Below are 12617 nucleotides of genomic sequence, written 5' to 3'. Positions count from 1 at the left end.
AAATTGTGATTTTTATTAAGAGATACATACTATTACTTTGACTTTGAAGGATATTAGTTAAAAATTAGCCACAATTTTATAAGTGGTTTATCAAATGTCACATAAATGTATAAAAAGGTGTGAACATGAAACATTCCAATCTTTAAAGTTTAGGATAACTAACTAGATGTTCTCTTCTCAAAAGTTTAGATTGGCAATTCAAATTACTAAAAAATATTTATTACAGCCAACACATAAATGTGAAGTTGACACTCCTCCATTTCTTACACAACCAAACTACAATAAATAAGAAATTTATTCACACCTATAAAATGTGAAGTTAATATTTCTTCACTTCTTACATACCAAGCTATAACTAATAAACCTTTCTAAGATTACACAACATGCCCATTCAGAGGAGTAGCATCAGGCTTCTCAACATGTATTACTGTCTTGGAAGATTCTCCCATGCTAGATAACATTGATCCAACAACAGGTTTCATCTTCTCTCTACCTTTGATGATAAAAAGAAACAAAACACGATACAAAACAATCATCCCAAGCAAAATTGCAAGATCAACATACTTTGAATAATTCATGTCAATTTGCCAAATATCTGTCAAAACCACTTCACCAGTAATGTAACGATTTACGCCTTGAACGTTTGGATTATCGAACCTTAGTCCTTCATACTCATTCTTGAACAATCCCTCGGTTACATATGTATGAAATGCAACATAGTGGAATGGATATTTCCAAAATATGTTGGGAATATCATGTGGCAATTTAAAGAACCCTCCAACCAACATCATGACTCCTTGAATTCCAGCGCCCGTTACGATTCCCATTAGAAAGTTCGGAATAATGCTTGAAACTATCATCATGAGGCTCTCAACTAACAACAGGCTTGAAAATAAAACACATGCAAAGAAGAAAAAATGTTCATATCCTTTTTGTAGACCACATAGGTAGTAAGTTATAGCTGTCGGAATTATTGAAATCACCAAAATGAATGGAACCGACGAAAATGTGTTCCCAATCACATATGTTACCACACCATAATGTCCATTTTGTCTCTCTCTTTGAAATACTTTCATGTCTTCCACAAAGGAAGGAAATCCATCAATGCTCATGAAAGTTAAGAATCCAGAGATATATGAAAGAAGTGAACCACGATCCTGAAATTATAGCAGACAAACGGACAATAAACTACGCTATTAAAACAAAAATTAAGGTTTAAGGTTGTCACTAGTTATGATCTCTTAATCTCTTACCTTAATTGAGGCATAACTTGTACCAAAATCATAGAAAACAGTTCCTAAACTTAAAGCCAATGCAATATATATGCCTAATCGTAACCAATAATAGCCTAGATCACGAAACATGTTCAATGACGAGCGTTTGATAAGAGCTAAGCATTGATTAAAGAACCCTGCATGCCCTTTGTTCTTGTCCATTGATTTCATTTGCTGAAAAATACACATAAAGTCAATCAATTAATTTTAATTTTAGTGTAACTATGATCTAATAAGCCACGAAGTGTACCTTTTTGGATAGCAGTGCAACTTCATTGTGAACATCTTTGTTAATTTCAGATGATTTATATGAACTTACAAGGATACTAATTGCTTCTTCAGTGGAACTTTCTGTCTCAGTATCCTAAAAAAAATTCAACTTGTATTTCAAATATATTTTCTTACTATTTTTTTGAAGTATGTTGCATTGAAGAGAAACAAAATCATGAAAAAACACATATGTGTTATTGATGCTTGATGAACAAGTTACCTGATCAAAATCCTTGTTTATAGTTTTAAGTAAATGATCAGATGGATTTTGGAGAGGAGGACAAGGAAATCCATTCAAACTGAAAAACTACAACAAAATAAAACCAAACTCAATCATTATTTAAACTTAAATAAAAAGTTCTCATATTAAAAAAAATCAGATATGCACCGTTAGAATAAGATTTTACACATCACAACTCACAAACACATTATTCGATGTAGTGTAAGACACTGAAAGTACATATCCGTTAATCACGTATAAAAAACAAGCTAGTAACTAACCTCAGATGCGGCCGAAGCAGGTCCAAAGTAAACTGTTTTACCCGAAGAGAGAAGACAAAGGTTATCAAAAAGTTGAAAAACTTCAGAGCTAGGTTGATGGATAGAAGTGATAATAGTCCTTTGAATTCCATCTTTTTTCCCCAAGGAAGCAATTCTTTTCATGACATAGTAAGAGGCAGCACTATCAAGTCCACTAGTTGGTTCATCAAGAAAAAGAAGACTAGGATGTGTTAAAATCTCAATGCAAATGCTAACTCTTCTTTTCTGACCCCCGCTTATGCCTTTCACACCCCACCCTCCAATTCTTGTGTTAGTTGCATCTTGAAGACCCATTTCTTTGATTGTAGAATCAGCTCTTTGTTTCTTGTCTTGTTTGGACATTGTGTCAGGTAATTGAAGTTGAGCTGAATAGTAAACTGCTTCTTTGACAGTTAAGGTTGTTAATAATGTATCATCTTGTGTCACATAAGCCTACATAGATTAATGAAAGAGTTAATAATTGAGCATAATCCATTTTTATTTTGAAGAGTTTAATATTGATTAACTTTGTACCGAAGTTCCATATGATAATTCTTGTTTGTGACCATTGATTAGAATCTCCCCAGTTTGTCTTGTGTTTGTGGCTAATCTCCCTGAAAATTTGGATATACATAAATAGTAAAAGTATGTAAGAAAAATATTGATTGTTATTATATAATTTAGATTTTCTAAAACATTCTTTGAGGGACTAATAATTACTCAATAATTACGTGATCATTTTATAATTTTGTTAATACTAGATTCCAAATTATGTAACATCAACATTCCAAAACTGAATTGATAACTCTCCATAAGAATAGAATAGGCCCGATCAAGATAGGTTATGTCAAATCTGAATTTAGTTTGCTAAAAAATTAAAAATTTAAGTCTAACATGCATCTCAATCTCAAAAATTCTGAATACAATGACTTGAAATTTAAAAAATATCATCTTTCAAGCCAAATTCAGTTAAACATTACAAAATGATTAGAATTTGACTTAAATAATCTTTTGGTTTCAATAAATTTGCGTGCTTTTGTTTTTAGTCCATATATAATTTTTTTTAGATAAAATTCTTAAATGTTGAATTTCATTTGATTTTAGTTACTAAAATTAAAATCCGAAGATTTCCTTCGAATTTTCCTAAGAATTTTAACTTTAAAACTAAAACCGAAAGAAATAAAAAACACATAAATTTACCGAAATCAAAATACTATTTAAACCTTAGAATTTTCTTAATTGTTCATTCACATTCACGTTATATCCATTATGAATATTTTCACAAAATAATAAAATTATTAAGAATCTATTTTATTATAATAATTTATAAATATTATAATATTTATTGTTTATTAACATTCTTTTTACTATTAATTTATTAAATATTAATATTAGATTATTATTATTAACTAGTATAATTATTAACTAGTTTTGTTCTTTATAATTTTTTTTATTAATTTAAATATTAACTAGTATTTAATTTTAAATAGTTATTATTTTATTTTGTATTTACAAAACTATTAATTAATAAAATTATTTTTTATTGTTTTAATTAATATATCAATTAATATAGAAAGAGCAAACCCATCTACCAATTGGAACTATAATGAAATTGTACATATCTTAATGCAAATCATTTCATATTCCAACTAACATACACTATTTTTATCACTGTTTTGATAGAATAAGATGAACAGTATACCTGCTAAAGCATCAAGTAGTGTAGACTTGCCACAGCCAGAAGGACCCATAATGGCTAATAGTTCACCTGGTTAGAATTGATCTTCTTCCATTCTTTCCTTTTGCGATTGTATTCACCCATATATCCTTCCATGTTAGGCATATACCATGGTCACCTTCTGGTCTGGTTGTGGAGGCCTCAATGTCTAGAACGGATGATTCTGAAGAGGTTTTGATTTCAAAACCTTCAGATGGATGAAGGAAAGCCATGGGAATACGTGGTTGTAGTAAAGAGGAGAGAGATCTGTAAGTTTTTCAATTGAATTGCAAATTCACCATAATGATCGTTTTATTCATAGGTTCCAATGCCTTTTTTATAAGGAATACATAAAAACGGTAAACAACCGCAAATCCTAAAATAAAGGACATGACTCAACTAACCACTAATAAAGTAAAATAGAAATTGACCGTCTTTATTGGAAAAACTAAAAGAACATGAAGAATGTATATTTGTTTCAAGAAAATAATAAAACAGAAATTGACCGTCTTTATTGGAAAAACTAAAAGAACATGAAGAATGTATATTTGTTTCAAGAAAATAGTAAAACAGAAATTGACCGTCTTTATTGGAAAAACTAAAACAACATGAAGAATGTATATTTGTTTCAAACTCATCCCAATTATATACACTTTTTTTATGTTTTTCTACCACATGTGTTTCTCATTTGTGTATTTTTAAGTCACATGTTTCTTTTGAATAGAGAAATACATGTTTTAAGGATATGTTTTTAAAGATTTTATAAATAAACTACTAACAAATATGTGCCTACAAATCGGATATATTTTTTTTTAGATATTGTTTTAGACTTATATTTGTTTATAGATTATAATAAAAAATAATAATAATAGTAAATTAAAGTTGAAATAATATATATATATATATATATATATATATATATATATATATATATATATATATATATATATATATATAAAAGATGAAATGTAAACAACAATATTATGAGTAATATGATTAAAAATAAAAACGATTGAAATTGTATTAAAAAAATCAGCCGTTTTAGTTTTTATACAAATAAGTCAATTATTTTATAGGAGAGAATATAATTTTAAAATATCTACTCAATCTTATTTAATAAACTTTCTTAATCTTTTTCACATATTTGAAAAAAAATGGTCCATAAATTTTTATTAAATATTTGGATCAATAGTAAAGTTATTCTCGTTTATAACAATAATATTTTTTTCGTATATAAATATATTTTAATCAACAATGTATTTTTTTTCGTATATAAATATTATTTTTATTTTGACATTATTTATAAAAATATTTGAATCAATAGGAAAGTTGTTTATGTATATAAAAATACTTGAATTAATAAAATATTTTCTCTCGTATATAAATATTATTTTTATTTTGACAATATTTATAAAAATATTTGAATCAATAGTAAAATTGTTCTTGTTTATTATTAAAATATTTGGATCAACAATAAATATATTTACCACTGTATTTATATAAATAATAAAAATGAAGCATTTAATTTAAAGTTCTGTTTTTTTGGAGATCTAATCAATTTTTAAAAAATCAGACACATTAAAATCAATTATTCACATTTAATATTTCTTTTGATTATTTGATATAGAAAGTAAAAATGCACTTATCAAACTTTTAGAGTATACATATTTTATAAAATATAAAAATATTTATAAATACACCATAATTAGATAGAATTAAAATTAATTATATAAAATAATTAAATATAATTAAATATTAGTAATAAGTTAGTACTTAAATAAGTGAAAATAGATTGTAAAAAGTATATTATCTGTGTCAATGACAAATTTTTGTAACATGTATTTCTATTTTATTATTAGTGACAAATTTATTGTCTGTTTTATTATGTTATTATGAAAAGTTCTTAAAATTTTAATTAGTAAAATAAATTTTATATTAACAATTACTTAATTAACATAATAATTCCATCAATATTATAAATGCAAATAAAAAATGAGTAATTGAAAAGAATGGCATATAAATATTTGGCATATATTTTTTTTTAGCTCCTTTCTTGGTAGACTATCATAAAAATAGAAAATTGAAAAAAAGAACAAACTTACGAATAATAGTAAATATAAATTTAAATAGTAATATAGGTAGAAGATAAAATATAAACAACAATATTATGAATACTCTAATTAAAAATAAATACTATTGAAACTTATATTAGACAAATCAGTCGTTTTAGTTTTTTTTACAAATAAGACAATTATTTTATAAGAGATAATTTTTTTAAAATATATACTCAATCTTTCTAAAGCTCCTTACATTTTTTTAATATATTTTAAAATAATGGTCGATAAATTTTATTATTCAATATTTAAATAAATAGTAAAGTTGTTCTCATTTATAACAATAGTAACTTTTTTTATAATTAAAAATATTTAAATCAACAATGTATTTTTTTCATATATAAAAATTATTTTTGTTTTGATATTATTTAAAAAATATTTAAAAACCAATAGTAAATTTGCTACCGTATATAAAAATATTTGAATGTATTTTAAAAGTAATATGTATAAATGTTTTCTTATCTAAATCTATCTGTTTGTGATAAATACAGAATATTAAAATAAAAACACAAATGAACGGTGAAGCGTTGTGTGATTGATTTCGTTTCTTGAATTCATGTTGAGTTTTTGAATCACAAACGTAACACAATCATATTTCTTGATTATGTGGGATTGGGAAACATTAGTGTTTGGTGAGATCTGAGTGTGTTGCACAAAATTGAAGATGAACATACACTACGCCAAAAGAGGGAAAAGAGGGCGCTTTTTAATTTAGATTCTTAGGTTCGGGAGGTACTTTATACAAAGGGAAGGTATTAGCACCCTTTATATCCATGGTTATCCATGGGCTCTTAATTGCTCAATCATTTATGTTTTCTAGTTTGAAAAAGGTGGTTGAGAAATGTGTGAAGGATGTTTTGAAAATGAGAATTTAACTTTGTAATGATTCTTGCATGAATGTATACAAAGTGGTTATCTCGTTTAGTGTTTTGAAAGTAGTTTAGAAAAATATAACTCGGCAATGATCCTAGTACGGATGTATGCTAAGTGGTGATTTTCCAAAAGGATGTTTGAAAGGTGTGAGGTGTGAAAAGTATTTTTTTTAGGTTATGAATGAGCAATTAAGGTTATACCTGTCCGAGGTCTTTCCGGGCATTTCCTATCCTTATGAGGGTAAAACTGTCCTTACTATTGAGAAGTAAGTAGTTTATCCTTTGGATGTTAAAGGGTCATCGTAGGGTCATCGATAGGTCATTGAAGGCAACAGTTGTGAGGATACCTTAGCATTCGAAGGGACTATCATCATTTAACCGTAGGCTACACCGAAGGGTCATCGAGGGACAAAATCGTAATTTCGAAGGCAACGTCCGAGGGACTATGATGATTTTACCGAAGGGTCTTTGCTAAGGATATCCCCATATTCGCGGGACATGACCGTATTACGTAATCGTGGGGTAATAGAGAGAGGTCCGATATTATTTATTTAAAGTCCAGATTTTAACAATTAACTAAATAGCCGTAATCAGTTAGGTAATTAGGTCCACAGGAAATCAATGAAATCAATACATTAAAAATCAAGCTTGGTGATTCAAGATGAATCTCCACATTAAACTTAGGTCATCCAAAAGCCATCTCCTCAAGAATGTCCACACCTAAAGCGGCATGCCTAGCCGGCTATTTCTTTGGAAGTATGCTAGCTTTTACACCATGCAACACACGGATTAGAGCATTGAGGTAAAATACAATTAGAAATTGCACCATAAAATATAACAGTCAGGAATTTAAGCCAAATAATGCAGAATCATGATTAGATAAACATAAAATGGACAACAAAGAGACAAAGCAGCCACTGTCCCGTTCGCCTCTGCTTCGCCTAGCGAAGGCTCAACGAAGGCTCGCTGCAGGCTCGCTTAGCGATGAGCTAGCGAGCGGCCACGGGTTTGGAATTTGGCAGCAGCACGACTCCCGGAAACCTTGAATTTTATGACATTGAATTACAGGCACAGCATGGATAGCTTTCATGATGTTCAAGCATACTTAAATTTGCATGGGAAATCAGATTACATATCAAAATTTAATCATGATGCATTATGTATGTAACGGTTATCAATTGGAAGCATATAACAGCGATAATACGCAAACCTGTTTGCAATTGCTATGTTGAACTGATCACTCTAGGTATCGGATTGAGCTGAGCGGTGGTAGCTTCGAGGCGGGTGAGCGGCCTTCAGGGTTTCCGTCTTCCGAATTCTCTGGATCAGCAGGGTTTCTGTGTTTCTCCCTCTGGGTCTGTGTGTTATTTTCGTGGCTGAGGAGCTGGTATTTATAGTAGTAGTGGTGGTGACCTAATGGGCTTAAAATGAGGTCCAAAACTTCAGATTTTCGCAAGCTTCGCTAGGCGAAGGAATTGCTCGCCTAGCGAGCAAGCTAGTTCTGGGCTTTTTCCTGGATCTGATGCTTCGCTGGGCGAGTGTCATGACGAAATGTTCGCTAGGCGAAGGGACTGCTCGCCTAGCGAGCAAGCTATTTTGGGCCGCCTTTGGATTGGGCCTGTTGTGAGCTGGGCTTTTGTCCATTTGATATCAGTGCCTTGCAGAGCAAGTCAGAGGGTCTTGAGGAATACTTTGAAATATCGATGGGCAAATTTTGGGGTATGACAGGTAGACTATCATAAAAATAGAAAATTGAAAAAAAGAACAAACTTACGAATAATAGTAAATATAAATTTAAATAGTAATATAGGTAGAAGATAAAATATAAACAACAATATTATGAATACTCTAATTAAAAATAAATACTATTGAAACTTATATTAGACAAATCAGACATTTTAGTTTTTTTTACAAATAAGACAATTATTTTATAAGAGATAATTTTTTTAAAATATATACTCAATCTTTCTAAAGCTCCTTACATTTTTTTAATATATTTTAAAATAATGGTCGATAAATTTTATTATTCAATATTTAAATAAATAGTAAAGTTGTTCTCGTTTATAACAATAGTAACTTTTTTTATAATTAAAAATATTTAAATCAACAATGTATTTTTTTCATATATAAAAATTATTTTTGTTTTGATATTATTTAAAAAATATTTAAAAACCAATAGTAAATTTGCTACCGTATATAAAAGTATTTGAATGTATTTTAAAAGTAATATGTATAAATGTTTTCTTATCTAAATCTATCTGTTTGTGATAAATACAGAATATTAAAATAAAAACACAAATGAACGGTGAAGCGTTGTGTGATTGATTTCGTTTCTTGAATTCATGTTGAGTTTTTGAATCACAAACGTAACACAATCATATTTCTTGATTATGTGGGATTGGGAAACATTAGTGTTTGGTGAGATCTGAGTGTGTTGCACAAAATTGAAGATGAACATACACTACGCCAAAAGAGGGAAAAGAGGGCGCTTTTTTTGGCCTATAACAGCGCTTTTAAGCGCCCTCTAAAGTGGCGCTGGCATAGGTAAAGACAGCGCTTTGTTTTCCTGGAGAAAGCGCTGTCTAAAGTGGCCACATTATAGTGCGCTTTCAGAAAAAAGCGCCCTCTGGAGTGGTCCATAAAGGGACACCTTAGAGGGCGCTTTCTGGAAAAAGCGCCCTCTAAAGTTGTCAATGTAAAATGTTTAGAGGGCGCTTTCAGGAAAAAGCGCCCTCTAAAGTTGTCAATGTAAAGTGTTTAGAGGGCGCTTTCAGGAAAAAGCGCCCTCTAAAGTGTTAGTTATTTTAAAAAAATTTGTTTGAAAAACAGTGGATATTTAATTGGTAACCTGTTCGCATGCTGCAAAAGTGTAAAATTCATATTGAATTCATCCTTTAATCCAATGTTATACACCATTAATCCATTGATATATACAACATGAATCCATTTATATACAACATTAATCCTTCATATATACAACATTAATATATGATTCTTTGATCAACAATATACAACAACATATTCATGATTTAGTAAAAGTACAACAACAATATACACTATTAGTCTCGAAAGATCCATAGCAACCAACACCCAGTGACCACTGTATCCAAAAGCTGTCTAGTAGTTCTAACCAATACTAAACAAAATAACGCCCATCCACCCATGATGAATAATAGCAAGTGTGCATAATAGGCAGGAGGAACTGCATACAAGATAACAAGTTATTGGTCAAACTTTGTAGCTGGTCTGCAGTGAATTTATTTTCATCATACAGCACATGATAATGCGTTGGTCGACTAGTCCCCTGCAAAAAGAACACGTCCAAATGCAAATAACACAGAACTGTCAAAAGGCGATTGAGCAACAAATAGTAAACAATGGCATAAAGTTAAATGACATAGCTAATATTACCTGAATTCCTGCATGGCTGTTAAGGTTAAAATCAAATTCCCTAGGGTGACAAATGCTGGTGTCTACCACGGTTCCTTTGACAATTTAGAACAACAAAATCAGCAAAAAGTGATAAATTCAAATGATAATATATACCAGCTGCGTTGAGAAATATATTGAAAAAACCTGGCATAATATTTCCACTTCTATCGGTCTCTTTGGGGTTGACAGGAAAGAGACGGGTGTGATGTCTCTTTTGGACCACTACAAAAGTAACTTTAGGTAGATACCCATCCTCTATTGAGACACAAGCCTGATGAAAAAAATTAGTTGGTCTTCAGCACTCCAATGTACTTCAAATTTTACACCCTTGTCTCTTGCATGAATGATTGACTTCATAATAGCCATTTTACCTGTAATAAAGAAAACAATTAAAATCAGATGACAAATGTAAAAACAATTAAAATCATAAAAGTCATTTTACCTGTAATAAAGAAAACAATTAAAATCATTTGACCTGTACCTTTTTCACTAAGTTCTCTTTCTTTTCTTGGTTGGAATATGTTCTACATGTCTCTTAACAACACGGACGGTTGGATTGATCCAAATACCCTCATTATGATCATTTCTAATATATGAATCATTTGATATAATATTCTCATCTTGATCATTTCTGGTAAACGATTCAATCTCAACATCAATATCACCTTGATCTCCAGTGTTTTCATCAATTACTTTGTTGGAAAAAAGAACTATAGACCATTTCGTACTTTTCGGATCATTGACATAGAACACTTGTCTAGCTTGAGAGGCTAGAATAAAAGACTCATCTTTGTATCCCACCCTATTAAGATCCACTTGCAAAAATCCTGACTTATCCATTCGAATGCCGTTATTATTTTCAACCCACTTGCAACCAAATATAGGAATCTGAAACTTCTCATAATCAAACACCCAAATGCGCTCGATAACACCAAAATACGACAGATTTGCAAATTTGGGGTTTAAGTCCTTCACACTTGATATGTGCATTGCTTCAGCTACCACGGTGACACCACTATTCTGCATAGTACTTTTATCATCTTGTTCTTTGGTATAAAATGTGTATCCATTAATCGCGTATGCGCTATAAGAAAAAACATGGAAACTTGGACCATATGCTAAGCATCTCAACCTTTCTGTTATTGAAGCAGGATCTGAATAATACTTTGAATAAATATGATCCTTAAACCAAGGTATAAAACATCGATTGTGCTCTCGTACTATCCAATTTTCATTTCTATTGGGATTTAAACCTCGGAGAACATCCTTGTGAATTTCAACATACGGCTCAACCTCATTCTCATTGTGCAGAACATACAAATGCACTTGATCCCGTTCGACCCTTGATACTGCCACGATTTTATTTCCAATTAGATTTTTTCCTTCTTTCTTTTCGACAAGCTGAGACTTGGGGAGTCCGATTGACTGAAAATTAGACAAATATTCAGTACAAAACTCAATCGCTTCTTCAACAATGTATCTTGCAACCATACAACCTTCTGGTCGACTTCGGTTCTTCACGTACCCTTTTAATATTTTCATATAACGTTCAACATGGTACATCCATCTCATATAAGCTGGTCCACACAATTGTGTCTCTTTCACAAGATGAACAACTAGATGTACCATTATGTCAAAAAATGATGGAGGAAAAAACATTTCAAGCTCACACAAAGTAATAACGATTTCTTTTTGCAACATTGGTAAGATCGCAGGATTGATCACCTTACTGCAAATTGACTTGAAGAAAGAACACAACTTAGTTATAGAGCTTCTTACTTTTTCTGGAAGAATAGAACGTATACCTATTGGGAGAAAATGTTCCATTATAACATGGCAATCATGGGTCTTTAAACTCTTTAACTTGAGGTCTTTCATAGACACAAGTCTTCTAATATCTGAAGAGTACCCTTCTGGAACTTTAACTTCACTTAGAAACTTACACAATGTTTTTTTCTCCTTTCTAGATAGAGTATAAGCAGCAGGAGGTAGATATGTTCGTTTTCCTTTCTTCAAGGGTCCTAATTCAGTTCTTATTCCCATCGCTATCAAGTCCTTTCTTGCCTTAAGGCCATCCTTAGACTTTCCTTGTATATTGAGTAACGTGCCAATAACACTTTCAAATACATTTTTTTTCAATATGCATAACATCAAGAAAATGTCTCACATACAAGGACTTCCAATACGGCAATTCAAAAAAAACTGACCTCTTCTTCCACCCACTTTTGACAAGTGTGTGGGCAAAAGGCTTGCCAAACTGAGTATCCAAATCTTTCACCTTTTCAAAAATTTGATCACCCGTCAATACAGGTGGAGCTCTGCCTTGTTCTGTCTCTCCATTGAACGCCTTTCTCCATCCACGGTAGTGATGATTTGAATTTAAGAATCTCCGATGACCGAGAAAGACATTCTTCTGACC

The 12617-nt window shown here is 30.7% G+C and overlaps 1 pseudogene; it reads right to left on the bottom strand.

Annotated features, from left to right (window-relative positions):
• Positions 1-276: 276 nt before the first annotated feature.
• On the bottom strand, positions 277-4041 carry LOC127101293 (ABC transporter G family member 1-like; annotated as a pseudogene).
• Positions 4042-12617: the final 8576 nt, after the last annotated feature.

This window comes from Lathyrus oleraceus, chromosome 7 (assembly GCF_024323335.1).
Source record: "Lathyrus oleraceus cultivar Zhongwan6 chromosome 7, CAAS_Psat_ZW6_1.0, whole genome shotgun sequence".
Lineage (NCBI taxonomy): Eukaryota > Viridiplantae > Streptophyta > Magnoliopsida > Fabales > Fabaceae > Lathyrus > Lathyrus oleraceus.
The sequence above is the reverse complement of the archived record's forward strand: the minus strand, read 5'-3'. Positions and strand labels throughout refer to the sequence as shown.